Raw genomic sequence first — 18,715 nt, 5'->3', positions numbered from 1 at the left:
TGTTATCTTCCCTAAGTTGTTTGAAATTTTCATTCTGTTGTTTATTATCTTCCCTAAGTTGTTTGATATCTACACCAAGATCGTTCTTAAACTGTAGCATTATTGTCATAAATTGATCCAAACTTAAAGTAGCTGTTGCATTCTCAGTACTCTGTGATGGAGTACATGCAATTGTCCCGCTTTGTGTGACCATTTGGTCATTTTGCAACTTACAAAAAGGATTATCAGTCGGATGTACACTGTCAGACATTATTTCGGAATTAAATAGATCCGTCATACTCTCACTACACTGACCATTTTCATTCGAAAAATTTGTCTGTACATTACTTGGATTTTCTAAATCGGGTGTGTTAAACTCGGCAGCGCTCATTACTATAGAGCGTCCCGCGTCATCAATTGTCGTCAAATTAACAGACGAGACAATTGAGTTCGTTTGTTCATCATTAAGGTAAAAGTCATCATTAGTGGTTGGAATGCACTGATTGTTAGTGAACGCAGGATTGTCATCATTATACTGCGTGTCACAATTACTATCGGTCACGCTGTTTAAGTCGGTAGTTTCATTCAAAATACCTCGCGATACACTATTCACAGTCTTTCGCGGCATTTTTGCTATAGTCACAATTTTTCACAAAATGAATAAGCACAATGCAAAAGCAATACACAAATACAACAGAGCAAACGAATTGTCGTTGATCTGTGGAAAGAAAGTCACAAATTTAGTAAAAGCGTAGCGCCAAATCCTAATTATATCTAAGCAAATAAGAGCAGATATCTGACTGTTGTTCAAAAGACTCTCAACGAAATACGATCCTGGACTGGGTGTCGCCAAGTGTAACCTCCCAACAAAATTTTATAAGAATGACAATATCATTTAAGAATGCTAATGGACATTGCGCTAAGTGTAACCTCTCCACTGAAATTTTAAAGACAGAAATAATAAATGAATGGGAGCCAAACGTAACCTCCCTAGCAATTAAATTTAATGACAATAAAAAATGAGAATCGCAATCTGACCCAAGTATAAGTTCGTCACGAAAATAATGAAAGTCAATTCAGTGTTAAGAAATCTCAGTGATAATGATAATTCGATTTTACCGAAATATCGGTCTTTGGCCCTGTGCAAAAATCAGAATTAAATTCTTACCTCATTGTAACTGCTAGTCAAATTTCTGCTCTTATTCTTGCGCACGGCTTGCAGGAACTGCATTGCAAATAATAATATTCTTTTTTTTATTATTTAACTGAAAACTGAAACTTTTCTTTAAGGGAAGTGGAACAAAATAGTTACTTCAATTAAATAAAATTTTTATGTAAAATTGCTTTTGAAATCAAAATTATTATTGGGGGCACTGTTGAAAATTAATTACAATAAATAAACTTTACATTATCTGATGATTATCTTAAGTAACAGTATACCTCATTCAGCATCTTGACCAGTGTTGCCGACAGACTACATCACACAACCGCACTGGGCTGCTACTACTGACCGACTGCTCTGCATGACGACCACCAGCGTACCGCTCGCAACTGTACTGCACGACTACTACTAACAGACTGCACTGGCCTACAGCTACTCGCGTACTGCTCTACATGACGACTACTAGCGAACTGCTCGCAACTGTACTGCACGACTACTACTAACAGACTGCACTGGCCTACAGCTACTCGCGTACTGCTCTACATGACGACTACTAGCGAACTGCTCGCAACTGTACTGCACGACTACTACTAACAGACTGCACTGGCCTACAGCTACTCGCGTACTGCTCTACATGACGACTACTAGCGAACTGCTCGCAACTGTACTGCACGACTACTACTAACAGACTGCACTGGCCTACAGCTACTCGCGTACTGCTCTACATGACGACTACTAGCGAACTGCTCGCAACTGTACTGCACGACTACTACTAACAGACTGCACTGGCCTACAGCTACTCGCGTACTGCTCTACATGACGACTACTAGCGAACTGCTCGCAACTGTACTGCACGACTACTACTAACAGACTGCACTGGCCTACAGCTACTCGCGTACTGCTCTACATGACGACTACTAGCGAACTGCTCGCAACTGTACTGCACGACTACTACTAACAGACTGCACTGGCCTACAGCTACTCGCGTACTGCTCTACATGACGACTACTAGCGAACTGCTCGCAACTGTACTGCACGACTACTACTAACAGACTGCACTGGCCTACAGCTACTCGCGTACTGCTCTACATGACGACTACTAGCGAACTGCTCGCAACTGTACTGCACGACTACTACTAACAGACTGCACTGGCCTACAGCTACTCGCGTACTGCTCTACATGACGACTACTAGCGAACTGCTCGCAACTGTACTGCACGACTACTACTAACAGACTGCACTGGCCTACAGCTACTCGCGTACTGCTCTACATGACGACTACTAGCGAACTGCTCGCAACTGTACTGCACGACTACTACTAACAGACTGCACTGGCCTACAGCTACTCGCGTACTGCTCTACATGACGACTACTAGCGAACTGCTCGCAACTGTACTGCACGACTACTACTAACAGACTGCACTGGCCTACAGCTACTCGCGTACTGCTCTACATGACGACTACTAGCGAACTGCTCGCAACTGTACTGCACGACTACTACTAACAGACTGCACTGGCCTACAGCTACTCGCGTACTGCTCTACATGACGACTACTAGCGAACTGCTCGCAACTGTACTGCACGACTACTACTAACAGACTGCACTGGCCTACAGCTACTCGCGTACTGCTCTACATGACGACTACTAGCGAACTGCTCGCAACTGTACTGCACGACTACTACTAACAGACTGCACTGGCCTACAGCTACTCGCGTACTGCTCTACATGACGACTACTAGCGAACTGCTCGCAACTGTACTGCACGACTACTACTAACAGACTGCACTGGCCTACAGCTACTCGCGTACTGCTCTACATGACGACTACTAGCGAACTGCTCGCAACTGTACTGCACGACTACTACTAACAGACTGCACTGGCCTACAGCTAATCGCGTACTGCTCTACATGACGACTACTAGCGAACTGCTCGCAACTGTACTGCACGACTACTACTAACAGACTGCACTGGCCTACAGCTAATCGCGTACTGCTCTACATGACGACTACTAGTGAACTGCTCGCAACTGTACTGCACGACTACTACTAACAGACTGCACTGGCCTACAGTTACTCGCGTACTGCTCTACATGACGACTACTAGCGAACTGCTCGCAACTGTACTGCACGTCTACTACTAACAGACTGCACTGGCCTACAGCTACTCGCGTACTGCTCTACATGACGACTACTAGCGAACTGCTCGCAACTGTACTGCACGACTACTACTAACAGACTGCACTGGCCTACAGCTACTCGCGTACTGCTCTACATGACGACTACTAGCGAACTGCTCGCAACTGTACTGCACGACTACTACTAACAGACTGCACTGGCCTACAGCTAATCGCGTACTGCTCTACATGACGACTACTAGCGAACTGCTCGCAACTGTACTGCACGACTACTACTAACAGACTGCACTGGCCTACAGCTACTCGCGTACTGCTCTACATGACGACTACTAGCGAACTGCTCGCAACTGTACTGCACGACTACTACTAACAGACTGCACTGGCCTACAGCTACTCGCGTACTGCTCTACATGACGACTACTAGCGAACTGCTCGCAACTGTACTGCACGACTACTACTAGCAGACTGCACTGGCCTACAGCTACTCGCGTACTGCTCTACATGACGACTACTAGCGAACTGCTCGCAACTGTACTGCACGACTACTACTAACAGACTGCACTGGCCTACAGCTACTCGCGTACTGCTCTACATGACGACTACTAGCGTACTGCTCGCAACTGTACTGCACGACTACTACTAGCAGACTGCACTGGCCTACAGCTACTCGCGTACTGCTCTACATGACGACTACTAGCGAACTGCTCGCAACTGTACTGCACGACTACTACTAACAGACTGCACTGGCCTACAGCTACTCGCGTACTGCTCTACATGACGACTACTAGCGAACTGCTCGCAACTGTACTGCACGACTACTACTAACAGACTGCACTGGCCTACAGCTACTTGCGTACTGCTCTACATGACGACTACTAGCGAACTGCTCGCAACTGTACTGCACGACTACTACTAACAGACTGCACTGGCCTACAGCTACTCGCGTACTGCTCTACGTGACGACTACTAGCGAACTGCTCGCAACTGTACTGCACGACTACTACTAACAGACTGCACTGGCCTATAGCTACTCGCGTACTGCTCTACATGACGACTACTAGCGAACTGCTCGCAACTGTACTGCACGACTACTACTAACAGACTGCACTGGCCTACAGCTACTCGCGTACTGCTCTACATGACGACTACTAGCGAACTGCTCGCAACTGTACTGCACGACTACTACTAACAGACTGCACTGGCCTACAGCTACTCGCGTACTGCTCTACATGACGACTACTAGCGAACTGCTCGCAACTGTACTGCACGACTACTACTAACAGACTGCACTGGCCTACAGCTAATCGCGTACTGCTCTACATGACGACTACTAGCGAACTGCTCGCAACTGTACTGCACGACTACTACTAACAGACTGCACTGGCCTACAGCTACTCGCGTACTGCTCTACATGACGACTACTAGCGAACTGCTCGCAACTGTACTGCACGACTACTACTAACAGACTGCACTGGCCTACAGTTACTCGCGTACTGCTCTACATGACGACTACTAGCGAACTGCTCGCAACTGTACTGCACGTCTACTACTAACAGACTGCACTGGCCTACAGCTACTCGCGTACTGCTCTACATGACGACTACTAGCGAACTGCTCGCAACTGTACTGCACGACTACTACTAACAGACTGCACTGGCCTACAGCTACTCGCGTACTGCTCTACATGACGACTACTAGCGAACTGCTCGCAACTGTACTGCACGACTACTACTAACAGACTGCACTGGCCTACAGCTAATCGCGTACTGCTCTACATGACGACTACTAGCGAACTGCTCGCAACTGTACTGCACGACTACTACTAACAGACTGCACTGGCCTACAGCTACTCGCGTACTGCTCTACATGACGACTACTAGCGAACTGCTCGCAACTGTACTGCACGACTACTACTAACAGACTGCACTGGCCTACAGCTACTCGCGTACTGCTCTACATGACGACTACTAGCGAACTGCTCGCAACTGTACTGCACGACTACTACTAGCAGACTGCACTGGCCTACAGCTACTCGCGTACTGCTCTACATGACGACTACTAGCGAACTGCTCGCAACTGTACTGCACGACTACTACTAACAGACTGCACTGGCCTACAGCTACTCGCGTACTGCTCTACATGACGACTACTAGCGTACTGCTCGCAACTGTACTGCACGACTACTACTAGCAGACTGCACTGGCCTACAGCTACTCGCGTACTGCTCTACATGACGACTACTAGCGAACTGCTCGCAACTGTACTGCACGACTACTACTAACAGACTGCACTGGCCTACAGCTACTCGCGTACTGCTCTACATGACGACTACTAGCGAACTGCTCGCAACTGTACTGCACGACTACTACTAACAGACTGCACTGGCCTACAGCTACTCGCGTACTGCTCTACATGACGACTACTAGCGAACTGCTCGCAACCGTACTGCACGACTACTACTAACAGACTGCACTGGCCTGCAGCTACTCGCGTACTGCTCTACATGACGACTACTAGCGAACTGCTCGCAACTGTACTGCACGACTACTACTAACAGACTGCACTGGCCTACAGCTACTCGCGTACTGCTCTACATGACGACTACTAGCGAACTGCTCGCAACTGTACTGCACGACTACTACTAACAGACTGCACTGGCCTACAGCTACTCGCGTACTGCTCTACATGACGACTACTAGCGAACTGCTCGCAACTGTACTGCACGACTACTACTAACAGACTGCACTGGCCTACAGCTACTCGCGTACTGCTCTACATGACGACTACTAGCGAACTGCTCGCAACTGTACTGCACGACTACTACTAACAGACTGCACTGGCCTAAAGCTACTCGCGTACTGCTCTACATGACGACTACTAGCGAACTGCTCGCAACTGTACTGCACGACTACTACTAACAGACTGCACTGGCCTACATCTACTCACGTACTGCTCTACATGACGACTACTAGCGAACTGCTCGCAACTGTACTGCACGACTACTACTAACAGACTGCACTGGCCTACAGCTACTCGCGTACTGCTCTACATGACGACTACTAGCGAACTGCTCGCAACTGTACTGCACGACTACTACTAGCAGACTGCACTGGCCTACAGCTACTCGCGTACTGCTCTACATGACGACTACTAGCGTACTGCTCGCAACTGTACTGCACGACTACTACTAGCAGACTGCACTGGCATACAGCTACTCGCGTACTGCTCTACATGACGACTACTAGCGAACTGCTCGCAACTGTACTGCACGACTACTACTAACAGACTGCACTGGCCTACAGCTACTCGCGTACTGCTCTACATGTCGACTACTAGCGAACTGCTCGCAACTGTACTGCACGACTACTACTAACAGACTGCACTGGCCTACAGCTACTCGCGTACTGCTCTACATGACGACTACTAGCGAACTGCTCGCAACTGTACTGCACGACTACTACTAACAGACTGCACTGGCCTACAGCTACTCGCGTACTGCTCTACATGACGACTACTAGCGAACTGCTCACAACTGTACTGCACGACTACTACTAACAGACTGCACTGGCCTACAGCTACTCGCGTACTGCTCTACATGACGACTACTAGCGAACTGCTCGCAACTGTACTGCACGACTACTAGTAACAGACTGCACTGGCCTGCAGCTACTCGCGTACTGCTCTACATGACGACTACTAGCGAACTGCTCGCAACTGTACTGCACGACTACTACTAACAGACTGCACTGGCCTACAGCTACTCGCGTACTGCTCTACATGACGACTACTATCGAACTGCTCGCAACTGTACTGCACGACTACTACTAACAGACTGCACTGGCCTACAGCTACTCGCGTACTGCTCTACATGACGACTACTAGCGAACTGCTCGCAACTGTACTGCACGACTACTACTAACAGACTGCACTGGCCTACAGCTACTCGCGTACTGCTCTACATGACGACTACTAGCGAACTGCTCGCAACTGTACTGCACGACTACTACTAACAGACTGCACTGGCCTACAGCTACTCGCGTACTGCTCTACATGACGACTACTAGCGAACTGCTCGTAACACTCGCGCGGTCAAGCGCATACTAACCACGATAATAGGCTCTCTGGTCAAAGATTTTAACGTGCCTCACCATCGCTGCTATGTTACATACGTGTTTCACAGGAGAGGGCACAAAATGTCCGATTGGCTGAAATAAACGTGGAAGGAGGAAAAGGGGCGATATTGCGATGCAGTTTAAAGGTAGGCCCTTTGCCATTGGCAGGGGTAGTTTTCGCAAGGTGAGGGGAACGCTCCTATTGGTCTGAAAAAGCCGTGACGTGAAGCACGAAAGGACACAGGTGGGGAACGGTTTGCTACGAAAGACACAATACCGAAAACTTCAGGGAATCTCCTCTGAAACACCGCCAAGTGTAGAACAGGGCGCATCACGCTCTCTATGACGCCAAAAGAGGAATTTTGTGTGGACACTGCGTCCACTTTGTCGACATTCAGCTAGAAAGTAGCTGAGGAGTCGTTGAGCTCCAGTAGCTGAGAAACAAAACTGCCACATAGTTAACTGTTCTTACGAGAACTGAGGGGGCGTTGAACTATACACACTGCTCCATCTATGCCTGTGTATATCACCATATTTTCCAGACTAGGGATGAGTGCGTGTTTTCTCGCCTAATGAGAAACATAGGACAATTTCAATGAATTTTATCCATAGTGGATTCTGTCTAACTCCGTGACTGTTCCTTTATAGAGTGTGGAAAAATATCCACTACCAGTCACAATAAAAGGTTATTTATTTGTCACACGACCGGTTTCAGGCTAGCGCCCATCCTCAGGTGCTTATACATCCACGTACATGTTTATACTGTTGGAGATCAGTGTATAAATACAAAAAATTATTTGCTGGTGGCGACACAGATACAAGTGGGCAATTGTAAGTGGCAATGCAGCATTTGATTAAAATATATCTGTACTTAGCTAAAGATGAAGCACCATTATTACAGTTACGCAGTGGTGACAGTTTTGCCACTTATTTACACACTTATTATCATTTTCACGTCCATATTTCAGTTTTACCAAGTATAGCTTCATATTTCATTATTATGATGTGCACTCGTGAAATACACTGTGTTTACACACAAAAATGTGGGCTGTGGTCAAAGAACTTAGACATAGCAGATGTAGAGATGTTGCTCATACAGAAACATGTAGGTTATGGTCAGAAAACTTAGCCAAAGGAAGTGCAAGGGTGTTGCATATATAGAAACGTAAAAATCTATTATAGACTGCGAATTTTTTTAATACACATTATGAAATTTTTTGATTCACATTTTTGTTGGAGAACTTAGATGTAGGAAGTACAATGATGTTATGTATATGAATTTACTAAAAACTATTAAAAATTAAAAAATGACAGCTGGAACTGTTTTGAGCCACACTGTTGCCAGAGAACTTAGATCTAAGAGGTACAATAATGTTACACACATGAAATTTTGAAAACTATTACACATTACACAATGACAGTTACAGCTTGTGTTTACAGTATGACTATTGCAAATTACGATAATGACAATTAGACTGTTGTATGACTGCTACATCGAATTTCCATAGAATATTACTTTGTTATTATATCAGAGGGTAATTAGTTTCTGTTTTTGAATATTTCATGAAATATATGAAGATAGGATGTGTTTGCAAGCTCCACTTGTTCGCTGAGAATAAGGTCTGAGGAGTTAGAGCTGTGGATATAAATTTCTAGCTCTTCAAGCAGATTAATTTTCTTTCCTTTGTTCACAGTGTGTTGTAGTTGTAGGTTTTCTGTAATGGCTGTCGCTGAGTGACCATGGCGTTTTAGATGCATTGCAAAGGTGGATTTATCAAAAATTAACTTGCAAATTAACTGAGTTTCGTAAATGTCTCACAATTTTAGCTCTCCTGAAAACGGAAATTTGTGTGAGTTTCGAAGAGCTTCAGTTTCAAAATCCATTTAACTTGTAACTGGTTTTTGGTAATGCTTCTGCTTCATTTGATTTCACTTACTGATCATTTGTGTGTAACAGAGAAATAATGTAACGGATAAATACAATATTGACATGATTCTCTCGTTTGCAGCCCTTCGAGATTTCAATAGAATATTTGATCCTGTGCACAGGATCGTGTCGTAAATTAGAACATCACTGCAGCACATAAAAATGAATGCGATCATTTCAAAATGGAATGCGAAAATACATTAAATCCTGAAAACTTTCTCAAGTTTCAACACTCTGCCCAGTTACCTAAGTTCGTGGAATTCCTTATACGCAGCTGTTTTTTCCTGATTTGGATTTGTTCGGACAATTAGTTCCGGTGGATGTACGAATGAATGTAGGTGCCTCGAAATCATTCTGGACAACAGTATGCTTTCCAGATTGTAGAAATAATTTAGTAACCGAGCGTCTTCTGTCTAGAAATCAGGATCGATTGCATCGCATTTCGAAGAGGACCGTGTGAATTTATTGGTCAGGCGTAATCAAATCCCCGTATATAATCGTACGGAAGACAGTCATCTGCATCCACCTCAGTTCGCCAGAAACCTGGAAGCAGGCCTTAAGAGGGGTAGACCCACAGTACGGTTTAGTGGCAATCCACCACCGAATATTACACACTGTAATAGTTCTCCGCTCCGTCAGCGATATAACTGCCTTCTTTCGAACATTCGACAAAATTTTGCAGTGTTAAGACAGTGGACTTTCATTTGGGGGTGGGGGGGTGGGGGGGGGGGGACAGCAGTTCAGACATCCTTCTGGCCATCCAGTTTACAACATCCGAGATTTTCTTAAATCGTATAAGGCAAATACCGGGACACTTGCTACGAAAGACGACACATCGAATTTCCCTTCCAATCCTCTCTGAGTCTGAGCTTTGGCTCCAATGATGTCGTTATTGACGGAAAGTTGAACCGTGATATTGTTTCCTTCCTTCGTTCGAATGAACAATTGTGTTTCGGCCAGAAAGAGTAGTTCTCACCGTTGAAATCTGGTACGGCGATCTGGAGCGGAACAGCTGCTTCGTTCGTCAGGTGCTTCGGACATTCGACGTGCGCAGCGCATGCGCATAGTCGTTTTACCGCGGCCTGCTTCGCCAGGTAACCACTGCCCCTCGGGGCGCTGCAGTGCCCGCCACCGCTGATTTATTCCGCACCGAACGCGGTAATTGTTTCTAAATTGTGAAGCGCGGCCTAGCTCCTAATTTTGTCGAATTACGCGCAATAAATCAGTACGAGAATATATATCCTTTTTAAATGGTATGTCCACCGAATGATTAAAAAAAGGGGTACAATTACTAAAATTAGGGGAGGTATGCGTCTGGGAGGAAAAACAGTCCCGGTCACCGGTTAACATACATAATTTCTGATCTTTGATTGTTGCTCTCTGCAGGAATTAAAACGTTCCTCAACCAAACAACAAACTCGGCACAAAGTAAAGTGTCTGTAGCAATGGGCGTCCCGCTGCATTACTATAATTCAGACAAGCTCACGTTTTTACAGGTGCTCACGGATTTCGATGATTTAGTGTCCCGTTACTACTCTCTTGCTTATAAAGAAGTAATTAGTACCGGTCGTAATAACAGTTAGACTGCTTTATCTGGCATGGTACAGGTTTGGAAGGCTGCACCAAAGCGTAAACGGTGATTATTATTTGTGTTTAGAGTGATGTATCCATTAAAATATTGGAGATGAAGTTTTACTGTTCCCCGTTAGCCGTATCCATTCATTTTGCTGACGCCGACAGGAAGCAAGGCAAAAAGTAGTTTCATCTGCCCTACATCTACATTTGCCAACCCCTGGGGAAGTGGATCGCAGATGTCTTCAATACCGAGGGCAATAAATTACTTAGAGAAGTTCTACACTGTAGTTCCCTAAGATTGTGCTTCAGTGGCCGATGGAGATTAGAAGTAGTATTAAACGTCTCTTCAACATTAAGGTTAGTCTCTAACGCCACATCTCAAATGCTTCGTTCTTCTGTTGTTCCGGTTTTCTCATAGCCCATGTTTCGCTGCCATACAATGCTCTGCTCCAAACGTACATATTCATACATTCCTTCCTCAAATTGAGACCTATGTTTGATACTAGTTCACTTCAGTTGGCGAGGAATGCTCTTTTCGCCAATCCTAGTCTGTTTTTGCTGTCCTCCTTGCTCCGTTCCTCATTGGTTATTTTGCTGCCTACGTAGTAGAATTCTTAACTTCATCTACGTCGCGATCATCAAGTATTGTGTTAAGTTTCTCACTGACCTCATTTCTGCTACTTCTCATTACTTTAGTCTTTTTTCAGTTTGCTCGCAATCCAGTTCTGTAGTCATTAGACTCTTCATTTCAATCAGCAGATCATCTAATTCTTTTTCACTTTCACTGAAGAAAGCAATGTCATTAGCGAATCTTATCACTGTTATTCTTTCACCTAGCATTATAATTCCATCTCCTGAACCTTTCTTTTATTTACATAATTGCCTTTTCGATGTATAGGTCCAACAATAGGGGCGAATAACGAAATCCCTGTCTTACACCCTTTTTAATCTGAGCTCTTCGTTCTTGGTCTTCCACTCTTATTATTCCCTCTTGGCTTTTGTACATGCTGTACAGGTTACCATATTTTGTCGTAATTTGGATCATCTTGCGCCACCTAACATTGTTCGACGCTTTTTCCAGCTCGACAAATCCTAAGAACTTACTTTGATTTTCCTTTAGTCTGGCTTCCATTATTAACCGCAACGTCAGAATTTCCTTTCTGGTGCCTTTACCTTTCCTAAAGCCAAACTTATAGTCATCTAACACATCCTCAATTTTCTTTTCCATTCTTCTGCATATTTCTCTTGTCAGCAACTTGGTTGCTTCATCTGTGGAGCTGGTTATGCGATAATTCGTGCACTTCTCAGCTGAAGTCTGATTTTATATCTCCAGACTCACAAACATACACATAGTCAAACACACTAACGTTAATAGTCGTTTTGTTGCCGTATTCCCCAATGATTTTCGAAACTATGGTGGAATGTTATCTATCCTTTCTGCCTTACTTGACCTGAAGTCTTACAAAGTTCTTTTAAATTCTGATTCTAATACTGGATCCCCTATGTCTTTTAAATTGATTCCTGTTTCCACGTCTACCACTTCAGACAAATCTTCTCCCTCATAGAGGTCTTCAATGTACTCTTTCCACCTATCCGCTCCCTGCTATACATTTCGCAGTGTAGTTCCAGTTGCGCTCTTGACGTTACCACCCTTGCTTTTAATTTGACCGAAGGTTGTTCTGACTTTCCCATATGCTGAGTCCGTCCTTCGGAAAATCATTTTTTTCCGATTTCTTCACATGTTTCATGGGGCTATTTCGTCTAAGCTTCCCTGCACTTCCTTTTCATTTCATTCCTAAGCGGCTTGTATTTCCGTATTCCTGAATTCCCCTTAACTTTTTTTGTACTTCCATCTTTCATCGATCAACTGAAGTATTTCTTCTGTTACCCATGGTTTCTTCGCAGTTAGCTTCTTTGTACCTATGATTCTCTTTTCAACTTCTTGCAGTTGCCCTTTTCAGAGGTTTTTATTCCTCTTCAACAGTACTGCCTAATGAGCTGTTCTTATTGTAGTATCTATATCCTTCAAGAGTATCTCCTCACCCCTTAGTACTTGCACATCCCATTTCTTTGCATATTGATTCTTCCTGAATAGTTTCTTAAATATCAGCCTACTTTTCATCATCACTAAGTTGTGAGGTCAATGAATATCTGCTCCTGAGTATGCCTTACAATCCAGTATCTGATTTCGGAATCTCTGTCTGAGTATGATGAAATCTAATTGAAATCTTCCCTTATCTCCTGGCCGTTTCCAACTATACCTCCTCCTCTTGTGGTTCTTGAACAGAGTATTCGCAGGTGCTATCTAAAATTTGTTACAGGACCGAACTAGTCCCCCTCCTCTCTCATTCCTAGTACCAAGCTCGTATTCTCCCGTAATCCTTTCTTCTACTCCTTCCGCTACAATCGCATTCCAGTCACCGATGACTATTAGATATTCACACCCTTTACGACGTCGGCGTGTATACCTGAACTATCGTTTACGGCGTTACTTTGCTGTCGATTCCGATGGCAAAAACCCTATCACTGAAATGTTCGTAGTAACACACTCTCTGCCCCACCTTCCTATTCATAACAAATCCTACTCGCGTTATCCATTTTTTACTGTTGTTCACATTACTCTGTGCTCATCTGACCGGAAATTCTTGACTTTTTCCATTTCATTCCACAGACCTCCACTATATCTAGATTGATCCTTTGCATTTCCCCTTCCAGATTTTCTAGCTCTCTTATCACGTTCAAGCTTTCGACATTCCACGCCCCACTCGCAGAAAGTTATCCTTTCGTTGGTGATTCAGTATCTTTCTCACAGTCACATCCCTCTAGGCAGTCCCCTTCCCAATTACGGACCACGTGTCGTGTGGATACACATTATGTGTCCTTAATGCAGTGGTGCATCCTCACGCCGTTGATCATTGCTGATTCTTCCGCCATTCGGGGCAGTGCCCTAAATCTCTATCCTCTCTCTTTGAGAAGGTCCTTGGCAAAATAAGGGTGACTTCTTACCCGGATTTCTTCAGCCGCCGATGGACGTCACCCTGTAACCTTTCTTTTTTTTTTTTTTTTTAAATATCAGTGTTGGTAGTGTTGGGGTGGAGCATGGCGGCAGAGAGCGTAGGGGTCGCCACTCGAGACCTGGCCACTTTATTGTATCGCCCTGCTCACGGTTCTGGAAAAGGAATGGAAAGGAAAGAGACGAAGGGTTCTTCTTTTTACCTACTTATTTGTTTTTGTTTTAATGACAAATTAAATACCATACTAACTAGGTAAAGAAAACCCTACAACAACTGAGCATGGAGATTGTCCACGTCGTCTTCTCGTATGATGAGGAGTACAGGCTGAAAGTGATCTTGAATCGTGGGACATCGTCATCTATCTCTTCTCGCACTTGGAACACCTCAACTAGTCGGAGGGTCCATGAACAGTGAACCCAGATAGTTGGCAAAACAGGACCGGTATTTTTCCTGGAATTGCAAAGCTGTGTGTTTGTCGAGCAGGAAGGACCAATAATCTAACCATCGTGGAAGAAACAGTACAGTGTCATGTCTTTAATCAAATTTACTGCATTTCTCAGGGCGGTTGGCAAGTAGACAGCATCCGGGTGGAAGAGAGCTTCAGAATCAACCGATGCGTGCGGCCGTCGTCAGAGTAGGGCTAGCATGTGTTGTGTGAGCAGCCGACATGCAGCTGCTACACGATATGTCAACCGATGTGCGTCAGAATCAGTTACTGTGCAAAGTGGACACAAAGGCGTGTCGACCTAATCAGTGGAGTGCAATTGTTGACGATTAGCGGGTTTTTCATTCACTGTCATGTACAGCAAAGCCCGAACCTCCGTAGGGAGAGAGGATAGATGGATTGCACTCTCTTCCATCGTACGGAGGGGCAGCGTAGTCCAACCACAATGGCCTGTCGGTATCTTTGCAATTGGTGGTAACAGTCCTCCGTCGCAGGCGATCTTGTAGAAGGCAGGACATCCTGCGGACACCTGTAGTCCACGAGGAATGTCGTAATGTGATCGAATGACGGCTAAATATGACCGACAGTGTCTGGAGGGTGCAGCGAATGTGGTGCGACTTCTCCGATCACGGTACCTGTCAGGTTGGCTTGCTCAAAATGCCATAGTCTGCGTATAGGTCCAGGAAACAGTGCCCGCGCTCTGTTTCTGACATGGTCAGACCTACGCCACCTTCACGTCAGGGCGATGTCAAGGTGTCGTGACGAATTTTAAAAACAAGTTCAGCACACACGAAATGTCCAAAGGCATGTAGTCCTTTAGCAGTCGTAATAGCCACCGGTAGCACATGGGGGAAGTGGTTTAATTTTGGAGCTAAGTACACAATGACGTACTGTGCAACCTGGGACATCATGGTGCGTAGCGTGTGGAGCCGCACTAGTGCAAGTATTTGTTGTAACAGCTTACGATACTTGACCACTGCAGTACGTGGAATACGGCCATGAAAGAGTACCCCTAAGCATTTGAGCATGGGTACTACAGTGATGGCGAGTGTCGCTCCCAGTACCAGCCCCCTGCCGACGTCTATGTATTTCGTCTTGATTGATTGATGACACTGGCCGCCACAACACCGTAGTGTTGAAGCCATCATATCTCCGTCTATATGTCAGCCCATGACCTGGACAGGAATTCGACATCATCGGCACATGCACAACATCGGAACCTCGCAGTCCGTAAACAGATCCCTTCCAACCGTCGGCGAAGACCATACAGGGCTGGCTCGAGGGCTACTGCAAACAGAACGACGGACAAGGGGCATCGTTTCCTCCCGAAACGTTCGATCGCAAAGAGTTCTTACAGATAACCGTTCACCATAACCCTCAAATGTGCTCAATGAAAGAAGTGCAGGACTACATCGGCAAACACTTGGAGGAGGACTATGCACCCCAACGCAGAAAGCTATGATCGACGCGGTTGAATGCGTTATCGAAATCAACCATGACAATGGCTCCTTGGAGGTTGCAGGCCGATATCAGTGCAATTGCGCCCCCTTACGATCCCAGCGCGGCATGAACATCGTTGTTGAGACCAAACCATGTTTGATCGACATGTATTGCGTCCTTAACTGTGGATTACGGAAGGGCACGGGAGATGCTTATAAAAAGCTTATAGTCGGCGTTGAACAAAGTCAGTGGTCGATAGTCTTGCAGTGGCGCCCTCCGCTAGGTTTAGGCACAGGGGCCATGAATGCCTTCTGTAAATGGACATAATAAGTTCTTTATACATTTGGATCAATGTTTCGCCTGTAAGACTGGAGAAGGAGCGGTAAAACTTAATAGAGTTCCCATCAGGCCCAGGTGATTTGCTGAACGCACCACTCTTCAGGCGACATCCAGTTCGTCCCGTGTAATGTCTCCCAGAAGGGCATCGTCGTCCTGCACAGCCTCGGTTGCGTGTCTCATCGCCCATAAACATTTCCGCAACCCTCGTTCAGTTGTCTCCTCTATGGCCTGTGGTGCTCCACAGTAGCCTCAGACCGGATTCAGATAGCGCCATTTTGATTATACACGGTGTACTTTAACCGCGGCGGCAAGTGAACAGTTAACAAAACTTGGTCGTTTCGGAAATGCTTCCTCCCTTTCGTAGCCGGTTCGCAAATGCTTCCACACTTGGCCCGGAAGCCAATGATCATGCCCTTTTAGACGGCAGAAAAATCGCTAGTGCTGCCATCTGCCACCTGTGGGCGGGTATGTTGAACATAGGTGGTGGTCATACTGATGTGACTGGGGCATGTACGATCTTCTAAGTCTGACGGTTCCGGCTCAGAGTCTGAATCCAAAAGCAGGGTGGGAAATACATACTTCATTTCATGACGTCTAGTCTCGCGTCGCGCGTCCGCTCCCTTACACATCATTTGCGTGTACGGCGGACCCTATCGCGCGGCCGGTTCCGTACCGCGTGAGTCTATCGCCGGAGTTGGAAAGGTAATGACTTCATCGTTGATCAGGCTTTAGATAGTAATGTTCCTCCATTTAGCGCCAAATGGGGACTGAAAGGGCAGGCAGGGGGGATGATTTTATATTGCATGCGTCTTATGTTTAAAATGATTCAAATGTCTTTGAGCACTATGGGACTTAACATCTGAGGTCATCAGTCCCCTAGACTTAGAACTACTTAAACCTAACTAACCTAAGGACATCACACACGTCCATGCCCGAGGCAGGATTCGAACCTGTGACCGTAGCAGCGGCGCGGTTCCAGACTGAAGCGCCTAGAAACGCTCGGCCACAGCGGCCTGCTCTGAAGAATAAAGTGTGACTCCGATGTGAAATGTATTGGAGCGTGCCATCTCCTGTTTTAGTTTTTACAAGGAGTTCACGAATAGACGGAACTATGGTATTTCGTCGTTCATTCGATAACTGACATGATACGTGACGAGCACGGGTTACGAACTGTGTGCTCCGGCGCGTGCGAGTTAGCCACCCACGTCTGTGGATACAGCGAGAGTCTCGCGTTTCCGGGAAGCCATCAGCTGCCTCCAGCACACGCCCAGCGGCGGCTGGAGGCGTTGACAAGTGTTACGGGCCGGCGCGTCCAGTACGGCCTGGCAGCTGACAGCAGTCAACCATTCAGCACGTCAGCGCGGCAGCACCGCACCTGGGGTCAGCCTGCCGGGGTTGGGTTTCAGCAGGCCGCGCCCTGCATCCATCAGATAGCGGCCCTCCGCGCGCTCCATCCATCAGATAGCAGCTCGGCACCGTCCGACACACCGCGCGTGACCGGGGCGGCGTGAGCGTGTGGAAGACCGAGCTGAGCTGATCCTGGGGAGGGCGTGAGGTTTGTCTATGCCGGCTGCAGTCAAACGACTCTTAAACAGTCAGGCGAAATACGCGTAAGCTAGTATGGAATGGACACCTGGCAAACAGAGGTTTCACATACAGGAGTTGGACAAGAATATGGAAACACCACTCGAAATGCGTTCTTGAACATAAGTGTAGATGCTAGTGAAGCCTCCAGTTGCGCTGTTGTATTTGGCAGTGACCGGCGCCTGCGCAATGTCCGCAGCACGTTACAAGTGTCAATCGTGGTCGGAAAAGTGTTTTGTGTACTGAGTGCATTGCGTCGTAGCGAACTGAATCCGGTCGTGGGCAAATTGTTGGTGCTCCCGTAACGAAAGGAAGCCGAAATGTTTCGTGTTTCAAGAAGCACCTTTTTCGCTGTGCGAGGCTGGTGGACTGATGGCTGGTTTATTGGTTTATGATGATCTTACGAACTCTCTCCAGTGCGACGTGACGAAATTATTTGTAACACAAACTTTTTTTTTCAGTCATCATTCTTCTGACTGGCTTGAATTAGTCCCCCCCCCCCCCCCCACCCCACGAATTCTTTTCCTGTGCGATTTCGTCTCAAAGTAGCACTTGCAACCTATGTCCTCAATTAAGCAGACGTAAAACAAAACACAACACCGAAATTAATTCCTTCGGCCATCCGAATTGCACCCAATCGCAGGCCGGATCCGACCAGAGGGCCTCCTGTTACACATCCGTGCCTTTGATGAAGACTCAAACACCGTATCACGTCTTCACAGATCCTCTAAAACATCCCGTCGTAGGCCTATAATGCCTCGGGCTATTTGGAGCACTAGATGGAATGTAGCAGTCAACATTTCCAAAATACGGTAGCTCTGCTCAAGATGAAGAAGCATTAAAAGCAATGTATTTTGCCTCAAAACACAGCGTAACTGCCGTAATGATAAGACACAGCATCTCAGCAGTATTTGTGATGAAACAGACTAGTATCAAAAGCTAAATCAAACCATGCTGAACATCAGCACTGTCCGAGAATTCAGACGGCGTGCGTGGCTGATGT

This window comes from Schistocerca serialis, chromosome 5 (genome assembly GCF_023864345.2).
Source record: "Schistocerca serialis cubense isolate TAMUIC-IGC-003099 chromosome 5, iqSchSeri2.2, whole genome shotgun sequence".
Taxonomy (NCBI): Eukaryota; Metazoa; Arthropoda; class Insecta; order Orthoptera; family Acrididae; genus Schistocerca; species Schistocerca serialis.
This window is presented reverse-complemented; position numbering follows the sequence as displayed.